This window comes from Ylistrum balloti, unplaced genomic scaffold (genome assembly GCF_031769215.1).
Source record: "Ylistrum balloti isolate Yb309-2 unplaced genomic scaffold, AGI_CSIRO_Ybal_v1 Utg369568, whole genome shotgun sequence".
NCBI classification, from domain to species: domain Eukaryota; kingdom Metazoa; phylum Mollusca; class Bivalvia; order Pectinida; family Pectinidae; genus Ylistrum; species Ylistrum balloti.
In genome coordinates, this window is record NW_026781865.1 from 958,340 (window position 1) to 970,905 (window position 12,566).

The 12,566-nt window shown below is 39.4% G+C and overlaps 1 protein-coding gene across 1 annotated transcript in view; it reads left to right on the top strand.

Moving 5' to 3' along the window:
• Window positions 1-12,566, top strand: part of LOC132559270 (uncharacterized) — a 127,541-nt gene that overhangs the window by 46,834 nt on the left and 68,141 nt on the right. The window lies entirely within an intron of this gene.

A 12,566-nucleotide genomic window follows, 5' to 3' on the forward strand; every position in this document is an offset into this window, starting at 1 on the left:
GGGATGGTCTACAGGGTGTTTGGGTACTGGTTGTATACACTACCCTGGCTGTAGTGATTGCTGTAACCAGGGATGGTCTACAGAGTGTTTGGGTACTGGTTGTATACACTACCCTGGCTGTAGTGATTGCTGTAACCAGGGATGGTCTACAGAGTGTTTGGGTACTGGTTGTATACACTACCCTGGCTGTAGTGATTGCTGTAACCAGGAATGGTTTATAGAGTGTTTTGGTACTGGTTGTATACACTACCCTGGCTGTAGTGATTGATGTAACCAGGGATGGTCTACAGAGCGTTTGGGTACTGGTTGTATACACTACCCTGGCTGTAGTGATTGCTGTAACCAGGGATGGTCTACAGGGTGTTTGGTTACTGGTTGTATACACTACCCTGGCTGTAGTGATTGCTGTAACCAGGGATGGTCTACAGGGTGTTTGGTTACTGGTTGTATACACTACCCTGGCTGTAGTGATTGCTGTAACCAGGGATGGTCTACAGAGTGTTTGGGTACTGGTTGTATATACTACCCTGGCTGTAGTGATTGCTGTAACCAGGGATGGTCTACAGAGTGTTTGGGCACTGGTTGTATATACTGCCATGGCTGTAGTGATTGCTGTAACCAGGGATGATCTATTGCTGTAACCAGGGATGGTACAATGTTTGGATATTGGTTGTATACACTACCCTGGCTGTAGTGATTGCTGTAACCAGGGATGGTCTACAGAGTGTTTGGGTACTGGTTGTATACACTACCCTGGCTGTAGTGATTGCTGTAACCAGGGATGGTCTACAGGGTGTTTGGTTACTGGTTGTATACACTACCCTGGCTGTAGTGATTGCTGTAACCAGGGATGGTCTACAGAGTGTTTGGGTACTGGTTGTATACACTACCCTGGCTGTAGTGATTGCTGTAACCAGGGATGGTACATTGTTTGGATATTGGTTGTATACACTACCCTGGCTGTAGTGATTGCTGTAACCAAGGAATGGTCTACAGGGTGTTTGGGTACTGGTTGTATACACTACCCTGGCTGTAGTGATTGCTGTAACAAGGGATGGTCTACAGAGTGTTTGGGTACTGGTTGTATACACCACCCTGGCTGTAGTGATTGCTTAACCAGGGATGGTCTACAGAGTGTTTAGATACTGGTTGTATACACTAACCTGGCTGTAGTGATTGCTGTAACCAGGGATGGTCTACGGAGTGTTTGGGTACTGGTTGTATACACCACCCTGGTTGTAGTGATTGCTTAACCAGGGATGGTCTGCAGAGTGTTTGGATACTGGTTGTATACACTAACCTGGCTGTAGTGATTGCTGTAACCAGAGATGGTACACTGTGTTTGGGTACTGGTTGTATACACTACCTTGGCTGTAGTGATTGCTGTAACAAGGGATGGTCTACAGAGTGTTTGGGTACTGGTTGTATACACTACCCTGGCTGTAGTGATTGCTGTAACCAGGGATGGTACATTGTTTGGATACTGGTTGTATACACTACCCTGGCTGTAGTGATTGATGTAACCAGGGATGGTCTACAGAGCGTTTGGGTACTGGTTGTATACACTACCATGCCTGTAGTGATTGCTGTAACCAGGGATGGTCTACAGGGTGTTTGGTTACTGGTTGTATACACTACCCTGGCTGTAGTGATTGCTGTAACCAGGGATGGTCTACAGGGTGTTTGGGTACTGGTTGTATACACTGCCCTGGCTGTAGTGATTGCTGTAACCAGGGATGGTCTACAGAGTGTTTGGGCACTGGTTGTATACACTACCCTGGCTGTAATGATTGCTGTAACCAGGGATGGTCTACAGAGTGTTTGGGTACTGGTTGTATACACTACCCTGGCTGTAGTGATTGCTGTAACCAGGAATGGTTTATAGAGTGTTTTGGTACTGGTTGTATACACTACCCTGGCTGTAGTGATTGATGTAACCAGGGATGGTCTACAGAGTGTTTGGGTACTGGTTGTATACACTACCCTGGCTGTAGTGATTGCTGTAACCAGGGATGGTCTACAGGGTGTTTGGTTACTGGTTGTATACACTACCCTGGCTGTAGTGATTGCTGTAACCAGGGATGGTCTACAGGGTGTTTGGTTACTGGTTGTATACACTACCCTGGCTGTAGTGATTGCTGTAACCAGGGATGGTCTACAGGGTGTTTGGGTACTGGTTGTATATACTACCCTGGCTGTAGTGATTGCTGTAACCAGGGATGGTCTACAGAGTGTTTGGGCAGTGGTTGTATATACTGCCATGGCTGTAGTGATTGCTGTAACCAGGGATGATCTACAGAGTGTTTGGGCACTGGTTGTATACACTACCCTGGCTGTAATGATTGCTGTAACCAGGGATGGTCTACAGAGTGTTTGGGTACTGGTTGTATACACTACCCTGGCTGTAGTGATTGCTGTAACCAGGGATGGTCTACAGGGGTTTTGGTACTGGTTGTATACACTACCCTGGCTGTAGTGATTGATGTAACCAGGGATGGTCTACAGAGCGTTTGGGTACTGGTTGTATACACTACCCTGGTTGTAGTGATTTCTGTAACCAGGGATGGTCTACAGAGTGTTTGGGTACTGGTTGTATACACTACCCTGGTTGTAGTGATTGCTGTAACCAGGGATAGTGTTTTGGTAATGGTTGTTGGGAGATATCTTATGGTTTAAAGGACTTCAGTGTTTATTAGGTTTAACGGACATGACATTTGCTGTGATCTTGGTTTGAATTTCCAATTATGTCATCTTAATGTTAACATTTCTGGAAAGAAATGTTTGGTACTTCGATCAGAATCTCTCTTGATATTGATTTCTATTCTCAATTACTTCATCAACTTTAGTACGTAGAACAGAATTTCTCATCATCCTGGTTTCAATTCCCAATTATCACATCAACTTTTTGTAAAGAAATGTTTCATGTTTAGAAAAGAATTTGCTCATAAAAGGCAAATAGAATGAAGTGTTCTGATGGCTAGAAACAAAAGTGAAATCAATCAGAGATCAGTCAAGCATTGTTCTATTAGAACACATCATTTGTCAGTGATTCTGCCTAAGATAATTTTTTGGCAGTGATGGTCAATATATGGTATTAATGGTCATATTATAGCTAATATAAAGAGATAACTGGTAATACAGTAAACACATCACTACATCTAAATGTTGGTAATTGAATTATTTCAGCTTTTCAAAATTTACAACTGAATTTTTCACAACTCACAAATCTCCCCATGAAAATTTCATATCTAAAAAACTACAAATACTTCAATCTGAAAAGATTTAAACATCTATCTTTGTAGTCAATACAGCTGGCAGTAGATTGTTTAATGAGCTTTGTAGTTAACACAGCTGGCAGTAGATTGTTAAATGAGCTTTGTAGTTAACACAGCTGGCAGTAGATTGTTTAATGAGCTTTGTAGTTAACACAGCTGGCAGTAGATTGTTAAATGAGCTTTGTAGTTAACACAGCTGGCAGTAGATTGTTTAATGAGCTTTGTAGTCAATACAGCTGGCAGTAGATTGTTTAATGAGCTTTGTAGTCAATACAGCTGGCAGTAGATTGTTTAATGAGCTTTGTAGTCAATACAGCTGGCAGTAGATTGTTTAATGAGTTTTGTAGTTAACACAGCTGGCAGTAGATTGTTCAATTAGCTTTGTAGTTAACACAGCTGGCAGTAGATTGTTTAATGAGCTTTGTAGTCAATACAGCTGGCAGTAGATTGTTTAATGAGTTTTGTAGTTAACACAACTGGCAGTAGATTGTTCAATTAGCTTTGTAGTTAACACAGCTGGCAGTAGATTGTTCAATTAGCTTTGTAGTTAATACAGCTGGCAGTAGATTGTTTAATGAGTTTTGTAGTTAACACAGCTGGCAGTAGATTGTTCAATTAGCTTTGTAGTTAACACAGCTGGCAGTAGATTGTTCAATTAGCTTTGTAGTTAATACAGCTGGCAGTAGATTGTTTAATGAGCTTTGTAGTCAATACAGCTGGCAGTAGATTGTTAAATGAGCTTTGTGGTTAACACAGCTGGCAGTAGATTGTTCAATGAGCTTTGTAGTTAACACAGCTGGCAGTAGATTGTTTAATGAGCTTTGTAGTCAATACAGCTGGCAGTAGATTGTTTAATGAGTTTTGTAGTTAACACAGCTGGCAGTAGATTGTTCAATTAGCTTTGTAGTTAACACAGCTGGCAGTAGATTGTTTAATGAGCTTTGTAGTCAATACAGCTGGCAGTAGATTGTTTAATGTGTTTTATAATCAATACAGCTGGCAGTAGATTGTTCAATGAGCTTTGTAGTTAACACAGCTGGCAGTAGATTGTTTAATGAGCTTTGTAGTCAATACAGCTGGCAGTAGATTGTTTAATGAGTTTTGTAGTTAACACAGCTGGCAGTAGATTGTTTAATGAGCTTTGTAGTTAACACAGCTGGCAGTAGATTGTTTAATGAGCTTTGTAGTCAATACAGCTGGCAGTAGATTGTTAAATGAGCTTTGTGGTTAACACAGCTGGCAGTAGATTGTTTAATGAGCTTTGTAGTCAATACAGCTGGCAGTAGATTGTTTAATGAGTTTTGTAGTTAACACAGCTGGCAGTAGATTGTTCAATTAGCTTTGTAGTTAACACAGCTGGCAGTAGATTGTTTAATGTGTTTTATAGTCAATACAGCTGGCAGTGGATTGTTAAATGAGCTTTGTAGTTAACACAGCTGGCAGTAGATTGTTTAATGAGCTTTGTAGTTAACACAGCTGGCAGTAGATTGTTTAATGAGCTTTGTAGTTAACACAGCTGGCAGTAGATTGTTTAATGAGCTTTGTGGTTAACACAGCTGGCAGTAGATTGTTTAATGAGCTTTGTAGTTAACACAGCTGGCAGTGGATTGTTTAATGAGCTTTGTAGTTAACACAGCTGGCAGTAGATTGTTTAATGAGCTTTGTAGTCAATACAGCTGGCAGTAGATTGTTTAATGAGTTTTGTAGTTAACACAGCTGGCAGTAGATTGTTTAATGAGTTTTGTACACAGCTGGCAGTAGATTGTTAAATGAGCTTTGTGGTTAACACAGCTGGCAGTAGATTGTTAAATGAGCTTTGTGGTTAACACAGCTGGCAGTAGATTGTTTAATGTGTTTTATAGTCAATACAGCTGGCAGTAGATTGTTTAATGAGCTTTGTAGTTAACACAGCTGGCAGTAGATTGTTTAATGAGCTTTGTAGTTAACACAGCTGGCAGTAGATTGTTTAATGTGTTTTATAGTCAATACAGCTGGCAGTAGATTGTTTAATGAGCTTTGTAGTCAATACAGCTGGCAGTAGATTGTTTAATGAGCTTTGTAGTTAACACAGCTGGCAGTAGATTGTTTAATGTGTTTTATAGTCAATACAGCTGGCAGTGGATTGTTTAATGAGCTTTGTAGTTAACACAGCTGGCAGTAGATTGTTTAATGAGCTTTGTAGTTAACACAGCTGGCAGTAGATTGTTAAATGAGCTTTGTGGTTAACACAGCTGGCAGTAGATTGTTCAATGAGCTTTGTAGTTAACACAGCTGGCAGTAGATTGTTTAATGAGCTTTGTAGTCAATACAGCTGGCAGTAGATTGTTTAATGAGCTTTGTAGTTAACACAGCTGGCAGTAGATTGTTTAATGTGTTTTATAGTCAATACAGCTGGCAGTAGATTGTTTAATGAGCTTTGTAGTTAACACAGCTGGCAGTAGATTGTTTAATGAGCTTTGTAGTTAACACAGCTGGCAGTAGATTGTTTAATGTGTTTTATAGTCAATACAGCTGGCAGTAGATTGTTTAATGAGCTTTGTAGTCAATACAGCTGGCAGTAGATTGTTTAATGTGTTTTATAGTCAATACAGCTGGCAGTGGATTGTTTAATGAGCTTTGTAGTTAACACAGCTGGCAGTAGATTGTTTAATGAGCTTTGTAGTCAATACAGCTGGCAGTGGATTGTTTAATGAGCTTTGTAGTTAACACAGCTGGCAGTAGATTGTTTAATGAGCTTTGTAGTCAATACAGCTGGCAGTAGATTGTTTATTGAGCTTTGTAGTTAACACAGCTGGAAGTGGATTGTTTAATGAGCTTTGTAGTTAACACAGCTGGCAGTGGAATGTTAAATGAGCTTTGTAGTTAACACAGCTGGCAGTAGATTGTTTAATGAGCTTTGTAGTTAACACAGCTGGCAGTAGATTGTTTAATGAGCTTTGTAGTCAATACAGCTGACAGTAGATTGTTTAATGAGCCAGAACTCATAACCTCTTTCTACTATGGGGCAAAATAATAACATTCTCTGTTTCAGCTAGGGGGCACAACTTATGACCTTCTCTTACAGCTAGGGGGCACAACTCATGACCTTATCTTTCAGCTAGGAGGAATAACTCATGACCTTCTCTTATAGCTATTGGACAGAACTCATGACCTTATCTTTCAGATAGGGGACAGAACTCATGACCTTCTCTTACAGCTAGGGGAAATAACTCATGACCTCTTATAGCTAGGGGGAATAACTCATGACCTTCTCTTATAGCTAGGGTCACAACTCATGACCTTATCTTTTAGCTATTGCACAGAACTCATGACCTTCTCTTATAGCTAGGGGGAATAACTCATGACCTTCTCTTATAGCTAGGGTCACAACTCATGACCTTATCTTTTAGCTATTGCACAGAACTCATGACCTTCTCTTATAGCTAGGGGGCTTAACTCTTGACCTTCTCTTTCACCTAGGGGACAGAACTCATGACCTTCTCTTTCAGCTAGGGGGCACAACTGATGACCTTCTCTTTCAGCTATGGGGCACAACTCATGACTTTTCTATTTTTAGAGACACTCAATACTAGAGCCAAAACAATCTTCTGTGAAGTGAGCCTTTGGAAAAGAAAAGGGCTACCAAGAATGAAAAGAATGTAAAAATTAAAATTTAGTCACTTTGTTTGATCACGAAATAAGGACAGCAAACAACAGAATATTTACATATATGTACCTTAGATTTAGTGTCCAATTTAGAGTACTTGCATAAAAGTTCCTACTGGCAAAAATGGTTTTTTCTGTGTCTGTTCCTCTGTAAGTTTTGGTTGGTTATCTTTGGTTCCTGTTCATCAGTAAGTTTTGGTTAAGGTTTCGATTATGGTGAGTTTTTTTTTTAATTGTAAACCATTTACTGAATAATGCTGATATTTCACATAGATGTGGGAGGAAGGGGATTCACATAGATGTGGGAGGGAGGGGATTCACATAGATGTGGGAGGAAGGGGATTCACATAGATGTGGGAGGAAGGGGATTCACATAGATGTGGGAGGAAGGGGATTCACATAGATGTGGGAGGAAGGGGATTCACATAGATGTGGGAGGAATGGGATTCACATAGATGTGGGAGGAAGGGGATTCACATAGATGTGGGAGGAAGGGGATTCACATAGATGTGGGAGGAAGGGGATTCACATAGATATGGGAGGAAGGGGATTCACATAGATGTGGGAGGAAGGGGATTCACATAGATGTGGGAGGAAGGGGATTCACATAGATATGGGAGGGAGGGGATTCACATAGATGTGGGAGGGAGGGGATTCACATAGATGTGGGAGGGAGGGGATTCACATAGATGTGGGAGGAAGGGGATTCACATAGATGTGGGAGGAATGGGATTCACATAGATGTGGGAGGGAGGGGATTCACATAGATGTGGGAGGAAGAGAATTCACATAGATGTGGGAGGGAGGGGATTCACATAGATGTGGGAGGAAGGGGATTCACATAGATGTGGGAGGAAGGGGATTCACATAGATGTGGGAGGGAGGGGATTCACATAGATGTGGGAGGAATGGGATTCACATAAATGTGGGAGGGAGGGGATTCACATAGATGTGGGAGGAAGAGAATTCACATAGATGTGGGAGGGAGGGGATTCACATAGATATGGGAGAAAGGGGATTCACATAAGATGTGGGAGGAATGGGATTCACATAGATGTGGGAGGAAGGGGATTCACATAGATGTGGGAGGCAGGATATTCACATAGATGTGGGAGGGAGGGGATTCACATAGATGTGGGAGGAATGGGATTCACATAGATGTGGGAGGAAGGGGATTCACATAGATGTGGGAGGAAGGGGATTCAGATAGATGTGGGAGGAATGGGATTCACATATATGTGGGAGGAAGGGGATTCACATAAGATGTGGGAGGAAGGGGAATTACATACGATGTGGGAGGAAGGGGATTCACATAGACATGGGAGAGAGGGTATTCACATAGATGTGGGAGGAAGGGTATTCACATAGATGTGGGAGAGAGGGGATTCACATAGATGTGGGAGGAAGGGGATTCACATAGATGTGGGAGGGAGGGGATTCACATAGATGTGGGAGGAAGGGGATTCACATAGATGTGGGAGGGAGGGGATTAACATAGATGTGGGAGGAAGGGGATTCACATAAGATGTGGGAGGAAGGGGAATTACATACGATGTGGGAGGAAGGGGATTCACATAGATGTGGAAGGGAGGGGATTCACATAGATGTGGGAGGAAGGGGATTCACATAGATGTGGGAGGAAGGGGATTCACATAGATGTGGGACGGATGGGATTCACATAGATGTGGGAGGAAGGGGATTCACATAGATATGGGAGGAAGGGGATTCAGATAGACGTGGGAGGAATGGGATTCACATAGATGTGGGAGGAATGGGATTCACATAGATGTGGAAGGGAGGGGATTCACATAGATGTGGGAGGAAGGGGATTCACATAGATGTGGGAGGAATGGGATTCACATAGATGTGGGAGGAATGGGATTCACATAGATGTGGGAGGGAGGGGATTCACATAGATGTGGGAGGAAGGGGATTCACATAGATGTGGGAGGAAGGGGATTCACATAGATGTGGGAGGAATGGGATTCACATAGATGTGGGAGGAAGGGGATTCACATAGATGTGGGAGGGAGGGGATTCACATAGATGTGGGAGGAAGGGGATTCACATAAGATGTGGGAGGAAGGGGATTCACATAGATGTGGGAGAGAGGGGATTCACATAGATGTGGGAGGAAGGGGATTCACATAGATGTGGGAGGAAGGGGATTCACATAGATGTGGGAGGAAGGGGATTCACATAGATGTGGGAGGAAGGGGATTCACATAGATGTGGGAGGAAGGGGATTCACATAGATGTGGGAGGGAGGGGATTCACATAGATGTGGGAGGAAGGGGATTCACATAGATGTGGGAGGAAGGGGATTCACATAAGATGTGGGAGGAAGGGGATTCACATAGATGTGGGAGAAAGGGGATTCACATAGATGTGGGAGGAAGGGGATTCACATAGATGTGGGAGGAAGGGGATTCACATAGATGTGGGACGGATGGGATTCACATAGATGTGGGAGGAAGGGGATTCACATAGATGTGGGAGGAAGGGGATTCATTGATTTTAGGCATTTTTGTTTCTTCTTTTTCATCAAAATCTTCTTCTTAAAGTTTCCTAATTGGTCGCTGTTTATTTAATAATATCCTAAGTATGCTGACACAAAGCGATTCTGTAGTCTGTAGCAATACTAGATGTAAAGGAGACTTGGTTAATGATTCAACATAGCTGTGATTCAATATTTCACAAGATTCTACTGCTGTAAAGGAGACTTGGTTCCAAGATGTAAAACTGTCAGAAGGGAATCCAAATTAAACTGTCAGAAAGAATCGCAAATATCTGTCAGAAAGTTTCCAAATATAAATTGGTAACTGTCAGAAAGATCCAAATATGCTGTTAGCAAATATCTGTAATCCAAATATAAACTGTCTGAAAGAATCCAAATATATCACTGTCAGAAAGATGTCCAAATATAAAACTGTCAGAAAGAATCCAAATATAAACCTGTCAGAAAGAATCCAAATATAAACCTGTCAGAAAGAATCCAAATACAAAACTGTCAGAAAGAATCCAAATATAAACCTGTCAGAAAGAATCCAAATATAAACCTGTCAGAAAGAATCCAAATATAAACCTGTCAGAAAGAATCCAAATATAAACCTGTCAGAAAGAATCCAAATATAAACCTGTCAGAAAGAATCCAAATATAAACCTGTCAGAAAGAATCCAAATATAAAACTGTCAGAAAGAATCCAAATATAAACCTGTCAGAAAGAATCCAAATATAAACCTGTCAGAAAGAATCCAAATATAAACCTGTCAGAAAGAATCCAAATATAAAACTGTCAGAAAGAATCCAAATATAAACCTGTCAGAAAGAATCCAAATATAAACCTGTCAGAAAGAATCCAAATATAAAACTGTCAGAAAGAATCCAAATATAAAACTGTCAGAAAGAATCCAAATATAAACCTGTCAGAAAGAATCCAAATATAAACCTGTCAGAAAGAATCCAAATATAAAACTGTCAGAAAGAATCCAAATATAAAATCCTGTCAGAAAGAATCCAGATATAAACCTGTCAGAAAGAATCCAAATATAAACCTGTCAGAAAGAATCCAAATATAAACCTGTCAGAAAGAATCCAAATATAAAACTGTCAGAAAGAATCCAAATATAAACCTGTCAGAAAGAATCCAAATATAAAACTGTCAGAAAGAATCCAAATATAAAACTGTCAGAAAGAATCCAAATATAAACCTGTCAGAAAGAATCCAAATATAAACCTGTCAGAAAGAATCCAAATATAAACCTGTCAGAAAGAATCCAAATATAAACCTGTCAGAAAGAATCCAAATATAAACCTGTCAGAAAGAATCCAAATATAAACCTGTCAGAAAGAATCCAAATATAAAACTGTCAGAAAGAATCCAAATATAAACCTGTCAGAAAGAATCCAAATATAAACCTGTCAGAAAGAATCCAAATATAAACCTGTCAGAAAGAATCCAAATATAAATCCAAATATAAAACTGTCAGAAAGAATCCAAATATAAACCTGTCAGAAAGAATCCAAATATAAACCTGTCAGAAAGAATCCAAATATAAAACTGTCAGAAAGAATCCAAATATAAACCTGTCAGAAAGAATCCAAATATAAACCTGTCAGAAAGAATCCAAATATAAACCTGTCAGAAAGAATCCAAATATAAACCTGTCAGAAAGAATCCAAATATAAACCTGTCAGAAAGAATCCAAATATAAACCTGTCAGAAAGAATCCAAATATAAACCTGTCAGAAAGAATCCAAATATAAACCTGTCAGAAAGAATCCAAATATAAACCTGTCAGAAAGAATCCAAATATAAACCTGTCAGAAAGAATCCAAATATAAATATAAACCTGTCAGAAAGAATCCAAATATAAACCTGTCAGAAAGAATCCAAATATAAACCTGTCAGAAAGAATCCAAATATAAAACTGTCAGAAAGAATCCAAATATAAACCTGTCAGAAAGAATCCAAATATAAACCTGTCAGAAAGAATCCAAATATAAAACTGTCAGAAAGAATCCAAATATAAACCTGTCAGAAAGAATCCAAATATAAACCTGTCAGAAAGAATCCAAATATAAACCTGTCAGAAAGAATCCCTGTCAGAAAAATCCAAATATAAAACTGTCAGAAAGAATCCAAATATAAACCTGTCAGAAAGAATCCAAATATAAAACTGTCAGAAAGAATCCAAATACCTGTCAGAAAAATCCTAAAACTGTCAGAAAGAATCCAAATATAAACCTGTCAGAAAGAATCCAAATATAAACCTGTCAGAAAGAATCCAAATATAAAACTGTCAGAAAGAATCCAAATATAAAACTGTCAGAAAGAATCCAAATATAAACCTGTCAGAAAGAATCCAAATATAAAACTGTCAGAAAGAATCCAAATATAAACCTGTCAGAAAGAATCCAAATATAAACCTGTCAGAAAGAATCCAAATATAAACCTGTCAGAAAGAATCCAAATGCAAACCTGTCAGAAAGAATCCAAATATAAACCTGTCAGAAAGAATCCAAATATAAACCTGTCAGAAAGAATCCAAATATAAAACTGTCAGAAAGAATCCAAATATAAACCTGTCAGAAAGAATCCAAATATAAACCTGTCAGAAAGAATCCAAATATAAAACTGTCAGAAAGAATCCAAATACAAAACTGTCAGAAAGAATCCAAATATAAACCTGTCAGAAAGAATCCAAATATAAACCTGTCAGAAAGAATCCAAATATAAACTGTCAGAAAGAATCCAAAGAAAGAATCCAAATATAAACCTGTCAGAAAGAATCCAAATATAAGACCTGTCAGAAAGAATCCAAATATAAACCTGTCAGAAAGAATCCAAATATAAACCTGTCAGAAAGAATCCAAATATAAACCTGTCAGAAAGAATCCAAATATAAACCTGTCAGAAAGAATCCAAATATAAACCTGTCAGAAAGAATCCAAATATAAACCTGTCAGAAAGAATCCAAATATAAACCTGTCAGAAAGAATCCAAATATAAACCTGTCAGAAAGAATCCAAATATAAACCTGTCAGAAAGAATCCAAATACAAAACTGTCAGAAAGAATCCAAATATAAACCTGTCAGAAAGAATCCAAACTGTCAAATATAAACCTGTCAGAAAGAATCCAAA